Genomic DNA, 12,836 nt, shown 5'->3' with positions numbered 1-12,836 from the left:
CGAGCTCAAACCACTACCACCATCCCTGAAATATGCATTTCTGAGAGAAGATGACATTTTTTCAATGATCATAAGCTCTGCCTTAGAAACACAAGAAGAGGAAGCACTAATCCAGGTGCTAAGGACACACAAGACAGCTCTTGGGTGGTCCAGAAGTGATCTTAAAGGCATTAACCCAGCTAGATGCATGCACAAGATCCAATTGGAGGATGATGCCAAGCCAGTGGTTCAACTACAAAGGCGGCTGAATCCATCCATGAAGGAGGTGGTGCAGAAAGAGGTCACTAAGTTACTAGAGGCTGGGATTATTTATCCCATCAAATAGCCCCTGGGTGAGCCCTGTCCAAGTTGTCCCAAAGAAGGGAGGCATGACAGTGGTTCATAATGAAAAGAATGAACTGGTTCCTATAAGAACAATTACAGGGTGGCGTATGTGTATTGACTATAGAAGGCTCAATACAGCCACTAGAAAGGATCATTTTCCTCTGCCATTCATAGATCAAATGCTAGAGAGACTAGCAGGTCATCCGTACTACTGCTTTCTGGATGGCTATTCCGGTTACAACCAGATTGCAGTAGATCTTCAGGACCAAGAGAAAACAGTATTCACATATCCATCTGGAGTATTTACTTACAGACGAATGCCATTTGGCCTATGCAATGCACCTGCAACCTTTCAGAGATGCATGCTCTCTATCTTCTCTGATATGGTGGAGAAATTTTTGGAAGTCTTCATGGATGACTTCTCAGTATTTGGAGACTCATTTAGCTCTTGTTTTGACCATCTAGCTCTTGTTCTGAAAAGGTGCCAAGAGACTAACCTAGTTTTAAACTGGGAAAAATGTCACTTTATGGTGACTGAAGGAATTGTCCTTGTGCACAAAATTTCAAACAAGGGAATAGAGGTGGATCAAGCTAAGGTAGAAGTAATTGAAAAATTGCCACCACCTGCCAATGTTAAGGCAATCAGAAGCTTTTTGGGGCATGTAGGATTCTATAGGAGGTTTATAAAGGATTTTTCAAAAATTGCCAAACTTCTGAGCAATCTGCTAGCTGCTGATACACCATTTATCTTTAACACAGAGTTTTTGTAGGCTTTTGAGACTCTGAAAGCTAAGCTGGTCACAGCACTAGTCATTTATGCACCAGACTGGACATTACCATTTGAACTAATGTGTGATGCCAGTGACAATTCCATTGGTGCAGTATTAGGACAGAGGCATAATAAGCTTCTGCATGTCATTTATTATGCTAGTCGTGTTTTAAATGACAAACAGAAGAATTACACAACCACAGAGAAGGAGTTGCTTGCAGTGGTTTATGCCATTGACAAGTTCAGATCTTATTTAGTAGGATCAAAAGTGATTGTGTACACTGACTATGCTGCTCTAAAAAATCTCCTCACAAAGCAGGATTCAAAACCCAGACTCATAAGATGGGTGTTGCTTCTGTAAGAGTTTGATATAGAAATAAGAGATAGAAAAGGGACAGAAAACCAAGTAGCTAACAACTTGTCCCGGATAGAACCAGTAGCAGGAGCATCCCTCCCTCCTACTGAGATCTCTGAAACATTTCTGGATGAGCAATTATTTGCCATTCAAGAAGCACTATGGTTTGCAGACATTGCAAACTATAAAGCTGTAAGATTCATACCCAAAGAGTACAGCAGGCAGCAAACAAAAAATTGGTTTCTGATGCAAGGTACTACTTGTGGGATGAACCATATCTCTTTAAGAGGTGTGCAGACGGAATAATCCGTAGATGTGTACCTAGAGAAGAGGCGCAGAAGATCCTATGGCACTGCCATGGATCACAATATGGAGGACATTTTGGAGGTGAGCGAACAGCCACAAGGGTTCTCCAATGTGGCTTCTACTGGCTTACTCTCTATAGAGATTCCCGAGAGTTTATACGTAACTGTGACAGTTGCCAGAGAACTGGTAATCTGCCTCACGGTTATGCCATGCCTCAGTAAGGGATCTTAGAGATTGAGTTGTTTGATGTATGGGGCATTGACTTCATGGGACCTTTCCCACCATCATATTCAAACACTTACATTCTGGTGGCAGTAGACTATGTATCTAAATGGGTAGAAGCAATTGCAACACCCACTAATGATATTAAGACAGTGTTAAAATTCCTCGAGAAGCACATCTTCAGCAGATTTTGTCTCCCTAGAGTACTAATCAGTGATGGGGGCACTCATTTCTGCAATAAACAGCTTGACTCTACTCTGGTCCGATATAGAATTAACCACAAAGTAGCAACTCCATATCACCCACAGACAAATGGACAGGCTGAAGTCTCAAATAGAGAACTAAAATGAATCCTGGAACAGACTGTAAACACCTGTAGAAGGGATTGGGCAAAAAGTCTGGATGATGCTCTGTAGGCATACAAAACTGCATTCAAGACTCCTATAGGGACCTCTCCATACCAGCTTGTGTATGGAAGAGCCTGTCATCTGCCAGTGGAATTGGAACACAAGGCCTACTGGGCAACCAGGTTCCTAAACCTTGATGCTAAGGTAGCTGGAGAGAAGAGATTACTCTAGTTGAATGAGCTAGAGGAGTTCAGATTCAATGCTTTTGAAAATGCTAAAATTTACAAGGAGAAAGCAAAAAGATGGCATGACAGAAAGCTGTCATCTAGTGTCTTTGAGCCAGGACAGAAGGTTCTGCTATTTAACTCTAGGCTCAAATTGTTCCCTGGGAAACTGAAAACCCGGTGGAAGGGACCATATGTGATTACAAGTGTGTCACCATATGGATATATAGAGCTTCAAGATATTGACTCTGACAAAAAGTTCATTGTTAATGGGCAGAGAGTCAAACATTATCTTGAAGGCAATATTGAGCAAGAATGCTCAAACCTGAGACTAGATTAAAGCTCAGTAAAGTCTAGCTAAAGACAGTAAAAAAGCACTTGCTGGGAGGCAACCCAGCCATCAGCATAAATTAGATGTTTATAACAATTATATGAGTCATCTTATTTTGTTATTCATGTTTGTCAATACATTTTAGTAAATAATTCAGAAAAATGAAGGTTCAGAACATAAAGCAGAGGAATCACAGAGAAAAAGAGCTCACTGGCGTCAAAGTGCCAGTAAAGAGGCATTTTGGGCGGTAAACGCCATAATGGGCACCATTCTGGGCGTTTAACGCCAGTAAAGGTAGCATTCTAGGTGTTAAACGCCAGAATGGGCAGCATTCTGGGCGTTTAGCGCTAGAATGAGCAGTGTCATGGGCGTTCAGAAAAATGCCCAGTGACAAAGGATTTCTGGCATCCAGATTGGCCAGCAGATGGGCGTTAAACGCCAGAATGGATACCATTCTGGGCGTTTAACGTCAGAACAGCAGGGGGAGGAGAATTTCGTTCCCAATTCAATTTTTTTCAAATTTTCTTGCTTTAATTCATAATTTTCTGCATAAAAACATTACAAATCTTCATCTTTCAATCCCCATTTCAAAAATTATTAGTCTTATAAATTCTTCTTAATTCCTTTTCAATTCTTTTTCAAAAACGTTTTTAAATCTCATTTATCTTCCAATCTCTTTCCAAATCTTTTTAAATCATCCATATTATCTTTTATTTTTTTAGATGCATCAACAAAAATTCAGATTTCAATTCCCCATATCTTTCAAATGTTTAAATCTATCTTTTTCATATCATGTTTATCTTTTATCAATCATATCTTTTTATATTTTTCTGAAATTTCGAACCCACTCCCCCCTCCCTTTTAAAAGCATGTTCGGCCTCCCCCCTTGAGCCATCTTTCGAATCCTTCTCTCCCTCAATTCCTTTTCTTTTTTTCTTTTGCTTTAGGACAAGCAAAGCTCTAAGTTTGGTGTGTTTTTCCATGATCACTGACCAATATCATGGCCCCTAAAGGAAAACAAACCACTCCAAGAGGCAAGAAAGAAAACAATCCAAAACCACAATGGATACATGAGAGGTTCTGCACCAAAGAACATGCAGACCATTACTTCAAAATTGTGGGTAGAAGATCAGTGTTCCCGGAAGTTAAATTCAATCTGAAAGAAGACGAATATCCGGAGATCCAAGAACAGATTCAAAATAGAGGCTGGGAAGTCCTAGCTAATCCGGAGGCACTTGGGGAAGAAACATAGTCCACAAATTCTATGCAAATCTGTGGCTGACAGATAAGCAAAGATTAGAGGGAACTGCATTCCACACCTTTCGGACTGTGGTTAGAGGGAAAATTATTTACTTCCACCTTGATAAAGTGAGAGAAGTCCTTAAACTTCCTCAACTACAAGATGATCCAGAATCCTTTAATAGGAGAATGGCTAAAGATAAAAAGTTGGATCAAGTTCTAGAGGATATATGCCTCCCTGGAACCAAGTGGATAACCAACACAAAAGGTGTCCAAAACCAACTGAAGAGAGGAGATCTCAAACCAGTAGCTAGGGGCTGGCTGGATTTCGTTGGGCGTTCTATTCTTCCCACCAGTAACCGCTCTGAAGTCACTGTCAAGAGGGCAGTGATGATTCACTGTATTATGCTGGGAAAAGAGGTGGAGGTTCATCAGCTAATTCCTTGTGAAATTTACACATTTGCACACAAGGAATCCACTGAAGCCAAGTTGGCTTACCCAAGCTTGATCAGTCTGTTATGTAAAGATGTTGGGCTGAAGATAGGTGTGGATTAGTATATCCCAATTGAACGCCCAATCACTAAAAAGGTAATGGATGGACCTCAAGTTCAAGACAACCTTAGCAAGAGGAGGGCGCATGAACTCCTTCCAGAAATTCCTCAATTTGACTATTGGGCCCGCTTAGAAGCATCTGTCACCAAGCTGTAAGAAGCTATGGATCAACTCAAAGAAGAGCAGCAGAATCAGAACAGCATGCTTTGCAAATTGCTCAAGGAACAGGAGCAGCAAGGGCGTGAGCTAGAGAAGCTGAAGCACCAGAGGCTATCCCTTGAGGCGCCAGGTGTCCCACAGATTGAAGGAGCACCTATCTTCCAAAATCAAGGTTGCTGAGTCCTAACTCTGTGATAACTTCTGTTATTAGGGACCTATATTAAGAATTGCATGAGCATTAGTATTAGGATTGCATGATCATTAGTATTAGAAGTGCATGAGCATTAGTATTTTTTTTATCAGTTTGGGTATAATTTAATTTTCTTATCATTATCAAACATGAATAAAATAGTAGTTTTTTTTAGAAGAGCAAGGGTGCAAATATCTCGAGTATATAATAAGAAAGATTCAAATTATTTATATGTGGTGGCATTGCTTTAGCTCTCTGAATGAATGCATAAACAGTGCATAATTTTTTATACTGAAATTTAAGTAATGTTTGGCTCTTGAAAGAAGGAGGTAAACAGAGAAATGTTATTGATAATCTGAAAAATCATAAAATTGATTCTTGAAGCAAGAAAAAGCAGTGAAAAACACAAAGCTTGTGAAAAAAAAAAAAGCAAGCAGAAAAATCCAATAACCCTTTAAACCAAAAGGCAAGGGTAAAAAGGATCCAAGGCTTTGAGCATTAATGGATAGGAGGGTCCAAAGGAATAAAATCCTGGCCTAAGCGGCTGAATCAAGTTGTCCCTAACCATGTGCTTGTGTCATGAAGGTCCAAGTGAGAAGCTTGAGACTGAGTGGTTAAAGTCATGATCCAAAGCAAAAAGAGTGTGCTTAAGAACTCTGGACACCTCTAACTAGGGACTCTAGCAAAGCTGAGTCACAATCTGAAAAGGTTCACCCAGTTAGGTGTTTGTGACATTTATGTATCTGGTGGTAATTCTGGAAAACAAGATGCTTAGAGTCACGGCCAAGACTCATAAAGTAGATGTGTTCAAGAATCAACATACTAAAATAGGAGAATCAATAACACTATCTGCATGCTGAGTTCTGAAAAAAGCCAATCATTCTGAGTTTCAGGGGATAAAATGAGATGCCAAAACTATTCAGAAGCAAAAAGCTATAAGCCCCACTCATCTAATTTGAATTTGGGCTTCATTGAAGCCTCTGAGATTTTATTGCACTACGATCTTCTTTTCATCCTATTTTATTTGTCTAGTTGCTTGGGGACAAGCAACAGTTTAAGTTTGGTGTTGTGATGAGCGGATATTTTATACGCTTTTTGGTAGTGTTTTCATATAGTTTTTAGCATGTTTTATTCACTTTTTGTTATATTTTTATTAATTTTTATTCAAAAATCATATTTCTGGACTTCAATACGGGTTTGTATATTTTCTATAATTTCAAGTATTTTCTGGCTGAAATTGAGGGACCTAAGCAAAAATCTGATTCAGAGGCTGAGAAAAGACTGCAAATGCTGTTGGATTCTGACCCTCCTGCACGCGAAGTGAATTTTCTGGAGCTAGAGAAGCCCAATTGGCGCACTCTCAATTGCGTTGGAAAGTAGACATCTTGGGCTTTCTAGCAATGGGTAATAGTCCATAATTTTTCCGAGATTTGATGGCCCAAACTGGCGTTAAATGCTAGCCAGAGACCCTTTTCTGGTGTAAAACGCCAGAACTGGCACCAAAACTGTAGTTAAACGCCCAAACTGGCACCAAAGCTGGCGTTTAACTCTAAGAGTGGCCTATGCACGTGAAAGCTTCAAAGCTCAGCCCTTTTCTATGCTTACAATGTTCTATCATTGTAAGCATAGAACATCCTTTGCAGCAAGTTCTTATGAAACCTAATTGGCAGGGCGACTTATAAAGTGGTCTATTGAATTATCCGAATTCGAAATTCAATATCAACCTCAGGGACTGATCAAATCACAATACTTAGCTGATTTTATTGCTGAGTTCACCATTCCAGATGAAGCCGAACTATATCTAGTATGGATACTTCATATTGATGGAGCTTCAAACCTTCAAGAATGTGGGGCTGGCATTCTGTTAGAAGATTGCAAAAAGGCATCATCCAAGAACACTCCATGCAATTTTCCTTTAAGGTAAGTAATAACCAGACAGAGTATGAAGTCTGTTGGCTGGACTGAGGTTAGCAAATGATTTATCTATTCAACATATTATTGTCAACTATGATTCCGTGTTAGTAATACAACAGGTGAAAAGCCATTTTCAAGTCAAAGACCAATTGTTAGTAAAATATTTAGCTGTTGTTCAAAACTTGATTATATATTTCTCAATATTTGAAATTAAACATATTCTAAGAGATCAAAACAATATAGCTAATATTTTATCTAAATCTGCTATTTGATGACCCCCAAACCATACTCCCACGTTATCGCAATCTACTTTAACAGAACCTAGTGTAAATTTAACATCTATATTAAGTGTTTCTCAGGAATCCAATTGGAGATCTCCGTCTATTCATTTCCTAAAACAAGAGAAATCCCATCTGATCAAAAGGAGACAAAGGAATTTAGATGATAAGCTTATCTTTTTACTTTAATAAATTTTGACTTATACAAAAGAGGTTTCACTCATCCCCTATTAAAATGTCTTAGCCACATAGAGGCTGATTTAGCCCAAGCAGAAGCTTATGAAGGCGTGTATGGAACCCTTGTTGAAGCTAGAAATTTAGCTTCAAAGATCATGCGTGTAGGTTTCAATTGGCTGAGTTTACAACAGGACTACTACACTAAAGTAAGATCTTGTAATAACTGTCAAAAACATGCTCCTATGATAAATGGTCAAGCCGAGTTGTTACATTCTTCTGAGGTTTGTTGGCAATTTAATAAATGGGGTTTGGAAATTTTAGGCCCATTCCAAGTAGCATCAAGTTAGGTAAAATTTTTAATTGTTGGTATAGACTATTTTTCTAAATGGATCGAATCTCAACCTCTAGCAAGAATTACGTCTGACAAAATGATTACTTTTGTTTGGAAGAATATCATATGTCGATTTGGTATACTACAACACATTATTACTGACAATGGCAGGCAATTTATTGAAAAAAATATTTATATTATTTTCACAAAATTTTAAAATTCACCACCATTTCTCTTTGATCAAGCATCCTCAAACAAGTGGACTTGCAAATAAAATCATCTAACATGAATTAAGAAAGAAGTTAGATGATGCCAAGGGCCTTTGGGCCGAGCTTATACGTGAAACATTGAGGGGATATAATACGATAGTCTAATCAACCACAAAGGAAGCACCATTTTGGCTGGTATATGGCAATGATGCCATGATTCCGTTAGAAATTTCTCAATCCTCGATTTGTAAAAACGATGGATTAGGACAAAGCAAACACGGATACCAAATTAAAGGTGCTAGATCTCATAAATGAAGTAAGGGAATAAGAACCACTAAAGCACCAAGCTATAAAGCTTCAAATGGCTCGGCGTTACAACAAAAAAGTTCATCCCGGAACAGTCATCAAAGGCTAATATTACGAAAGACAGAGTGTGCAAGATGATTGCCTGCTCACGGAAAATTGACAGCCAAGTGGAAAGGTCCATTTCGAATAAGAGATGTGCTCAGCAATGGTGCTTATCATTTGGAAACACTTGACGATATACACTTGCCGAATACATGGAATAGAATTCTTTAAAGTTATATTACAGTTAAAAGACAGGACATGAATGTACTCTTTTTCCTAAACACACATTTTTGTCCCAAAAATATTTTTCTTAGAGAGGTTTTAACGAGGCATTCCACATGCACCTTCATTGTATTCGAAGGTTCATAAATAATATTTTTTATGTTTACATGCAAATTTTACAGCCATTTAAATTTTTTAGCTATACGTTTTTAACTTCAACTTTAAATATATCATCAAACTGATCATAACGTCGTCATTATCAACTCTATCAATTTGATATTAATGTCATTATCAATCTGACCATAACGTTGTCCTTATCAACTCTATCAATCCGACCATAATGTCATCATCCACTCTATCAATTTGACTTTAATGTCATTATCAAACCAACCATAACGTTGTCCTTATCAACTTGATCAATTCAACCTTAACGTCTTCAAATTCAATTCTCTCAATTCAACTTTAACATCAACAACACTAATCCAATCAAAATGACTTTAATGTCATAAACAAAAAACTCAAGTTAACTCAAATGCTCAATAACTGAATATACTGCCATTCTTAAAATTACAAATCATAATGATAATAACAAAATACATAATCCTGATTAGATATATCACATAGCCATCAAGCCAAATTCTTATAAATAGACTATTACATAGATATCTACTCGGCTGCAACACTTCCATCAACCTTCTTTGCTGCAAGATTCTCATCCTTCCTCTTTGGAGCAATATCATCATTGATCAACCCATTCTTAGAAATAACCTTTACAGGACCCATCCTAGAAAAATCAACCTCAGGTGTAATAAATTTGGCCTACAACACAGCTCGGTCAAAACCATATATGAATATGTCTAAACATTCTGCTTCTTTGTTTTTCTCTAATTCTTTCATCTTCACAGTAACCTTAACAATTGCTTTTATAACATACTTTTCTCATTTTTTAGTCTATCATCATTTTTCTTTTCTGTTTCCATCAAAACTTTGATCTTATCATCTTTTTCTTTTAACTTCTCCTCAAATTCTTTTGTCTATTTCTCCTTTCTCGTTAGAAACTCATTCATCTTACCTAACTCAACTTTGTCAACTATTACATTTTTATGCTTGATCTCTTGACTTTGCCCAATGCTCATCAAATGAGCATAAGGAACCTACAAATCCAACACATATCCTATCTATACTGTTAATATAATAACAAATATATTCCTAGATATTTTACCAACCTGTAGGTATTGATCAATACCAACATCTCCAATTTTGTTGGCTAAAGCTGAGTCAATTGGCGATTGCGCTACCTCATCAACAACCACCATGAAGGAAAAATTCTCATGCCATAAGGAAGATCCATCACCTCTGCTAATAAATTCATGCAACCTCTTTTGATTTTCAACAAATGCACTAAACTCTTCCAAAGAGATTTTTTTTTGCCTTTAGTGGCAATAGTCTCATTCCTACTTGCCTCTTGAATAATCACATAAGTTTTTCTCTTCTTTGTGACTATGATTTTCTTCTTTGGAACAGATTAATTCACCTCAAATCCCCCTTTTTCTGCCTTAGGATTTGATGATGATCCTTCCTTTTCTGTATTCTTCTTCTTGATATGAGCCCTTAAGCTCACCGCAATAATATTTGGAAACCTACTACCTGCAAAAATCACAAATACTTAGCGAATTTCAAACATAATTACCAAAATCACACAATCCTAATATTTGATGTTGTATTTTTGGAAAACGAATTCCAAACACACAACTCTAACCGGCAAGTATATCGGGTCGCATCAAGTAGTAATAACTCACTTAGAGTGAGGTCGATCCCATAGGGATTGATGGATCAAGCAACTTTAGTGGGTGATTAGTTTAGTCAAGCTAACATTGAGTGAATTGAATGAAATGTAGCCAACAGAAAGTAAATTGCATGGAATTTAGAGTTGCAGAATGTAAATGGGCAGAAAACTTAAAGAGCAAGAAAGTAAAATAGCTGAAACTTAAATTGCAAGAAAAGTAAATTGCATGAAAAGTAGAGGGGGCTGGGTGCTGGAAATTAAAGAAAGCAATGAAGCAAGCAATCAAAGAGATCTTGAGAACAAGTGACAGTAAAATTAAAGTACAGGAAAATTAAATTCAGATCACAGTAACTCAAATGTAAAGTGCAGAGGAACACACGTGCAGGAAAGTAAATTGGGAGCAATAGGAGCAGAAATTAAAAATTGCAAAGAAGGAAATTGTAGCAGAAAAGTAAACCAGCAAGAAAACTGAGATCAATTCTCAAATCTCAAAGAGCACTTGACAATTTCAATGAAACAGTAAAAGTAGAAGGAAAGCCAAGAGCTCAATTGCTCACTTGATCAAGACAGAAACAAAATTCAACTCAATTGTGAAATTTAGAAAAGAAATTGAAGATCTCAGGGGGATCAAAGAGACTAGAAAACAAGTTTAGATCTCAAGTCTTCCTTGATTCAACAACAAACAGATTGAAGAAGAAATAAAGATGAAAGCAGTAAGAGAACTTTGATTCAAATCACAATTCACTGAAATTTTGTAGAAGAAGAACAAAGATGAATCTTAGAGGGAGAATGAAATAGAATTCCTTCAATTCTCAATCCAAGATCCAAACAGAAATATGAAGTTGCAAGAGAAAGCAAAATGAAAACTTAAGAGCGCACAACTCCCTATTGGAGACAGCCTTTTCTTTCAAGAATGAGGATGATGCCTTATATAGGCTTTAAAAAATAAAAATGAAAAATGAAATTGAAATTCTAAACAAATTACAATTAAAATGAATTCCTAAGCTAACTGATCCTTGTGCCTTTTGAGTGGTGTCATGAGTTTTTCTTGCTTTTAGGCTTGTAAATTTTGGTGAAGGGTTGATTTTAATTTGATTTTTGGACCATGGGTCACACTCCTAGGGCAATGCTTGGTTCGTACAATGAGTGGAGCTTTGGTGTGGCTGGCCAAGTCCCTTTGTGCGTGACAAGCATTTCTTGACAAGGGAGGTAGCGCTCAGCTCTTGGCAAGAGCGCAGCTTCCTCCTTGTCCTTAGTGAAACTCCAAGTTCGAACTCTTGGGGATGCACTAGCAAGCTTTTCTTTTTTTATTTTTCTTGGAGAGTAGCTGATGAACGGATAATTTATACACTTTTTGGCAATATTTTTATATAGTTTTTAGTATGATTTAGTTAGTTTTTAGTATATTTTTATTAGTTTTTAAGCAAAATTCATATTTCTGGACTTTACTATGAGTTTGTATGTTTTTCTATGATTTCAGGTATTTTCTGGCTGAAATTGAGGGACCTGAGCAAAAATCTGATTCAGAGGTTGACAAAGGACTGCAGATGCTGTTGGATTCTAACCTCCCTGCACTCGAAGTAGATTTTCTGGAGCTACAGAACTCCAAATGGCGCTCTCTCAACTGCCTTGAAAAGTAGACATCCAGGGCTTTCCAGCAATATATAATAGTCCATACTTTGCGTGGGTTTTTAACGATGTAAAATGGCGTCAAAACGCCAGTTCTCTACCCTTTTGGTGTCAAAACGCCAGTACTGACATAAAAGTTGGAGTTAAACGCCCAAACTGGCACCAAAGCTGGTGTTTAACTCCAAGGAAGACCTCTACAAGTGTAAAGCTCAATGCTCAGCCCAAGCACACACCAAGTGGGCCCGGAAGTAGATTTCTGCATCATTTACCTATTTCTGTAAACCCTAGTAGCTAGTTTCATTAAAAATAGGATCTTTTACTATTGTATTTTCATCTTCAGATGATAGAGACATTCTAGACATCATATTTTCATATTTGGGGAGGCTGGCCATTCGGCCATGCCTGGACCTCCAGACCACTTATGTATTTTCAACGATGGAGTTTCTACACACCATAGATTAAGGTGTGGAGCTCTGCTGTTCCTCGAGTATTAATGCAATTACTACTATTTTCTATTAAATTCAAGCTTATTCTTGTTCTAAGATATTCACTCGCACTTCAACCTGATGAATATGATGATCCGTGACACTAATCATCATTCTCACCTATGATCGCATGACTGACAACCACTTCCGTTCTACTTAAGATTGAGCGTATATCTCTTAGCCTCCATTCCGAAAGATCAGAGTCTTTGTGGTAAAAGCTAGAATTATTGGCGACCATTCCTGAGATCCGGAAAGTCTAAACCTTGTTTGTGGTATTCCGAGTAGGATCTGGGAAGGGAGGACTGTGACGAGCTTCAAACTCGCAAGTGTTGGGTGTAGTGACAGACGCAAAAGGATCACTGGATTCTATTCCAACATGATCGAGAACCGACAGATGATTAGTCGTGCGGTGACAGTGCATTTGGACCATTTTCACTCA

Source organism: Arachis stenosperma, chromosome 2, assembly GCF_014773155.1.
Source record: "Arachis stenosperma cultivar V10309 chromosome 2, arast.V10309.gnm1.PFL2, whole genome shotgun sequence".
In the NCBI taxonomy this organism is placed as follows: Eukaryota; Viridiplantae; Streptophyta; class Magnoliopsida; order Fabales; family Fabaceae; genus Arachis; species Arachis stenosperma.
This window is presented reverse-complemented; position numbering follows the sequence as displayed.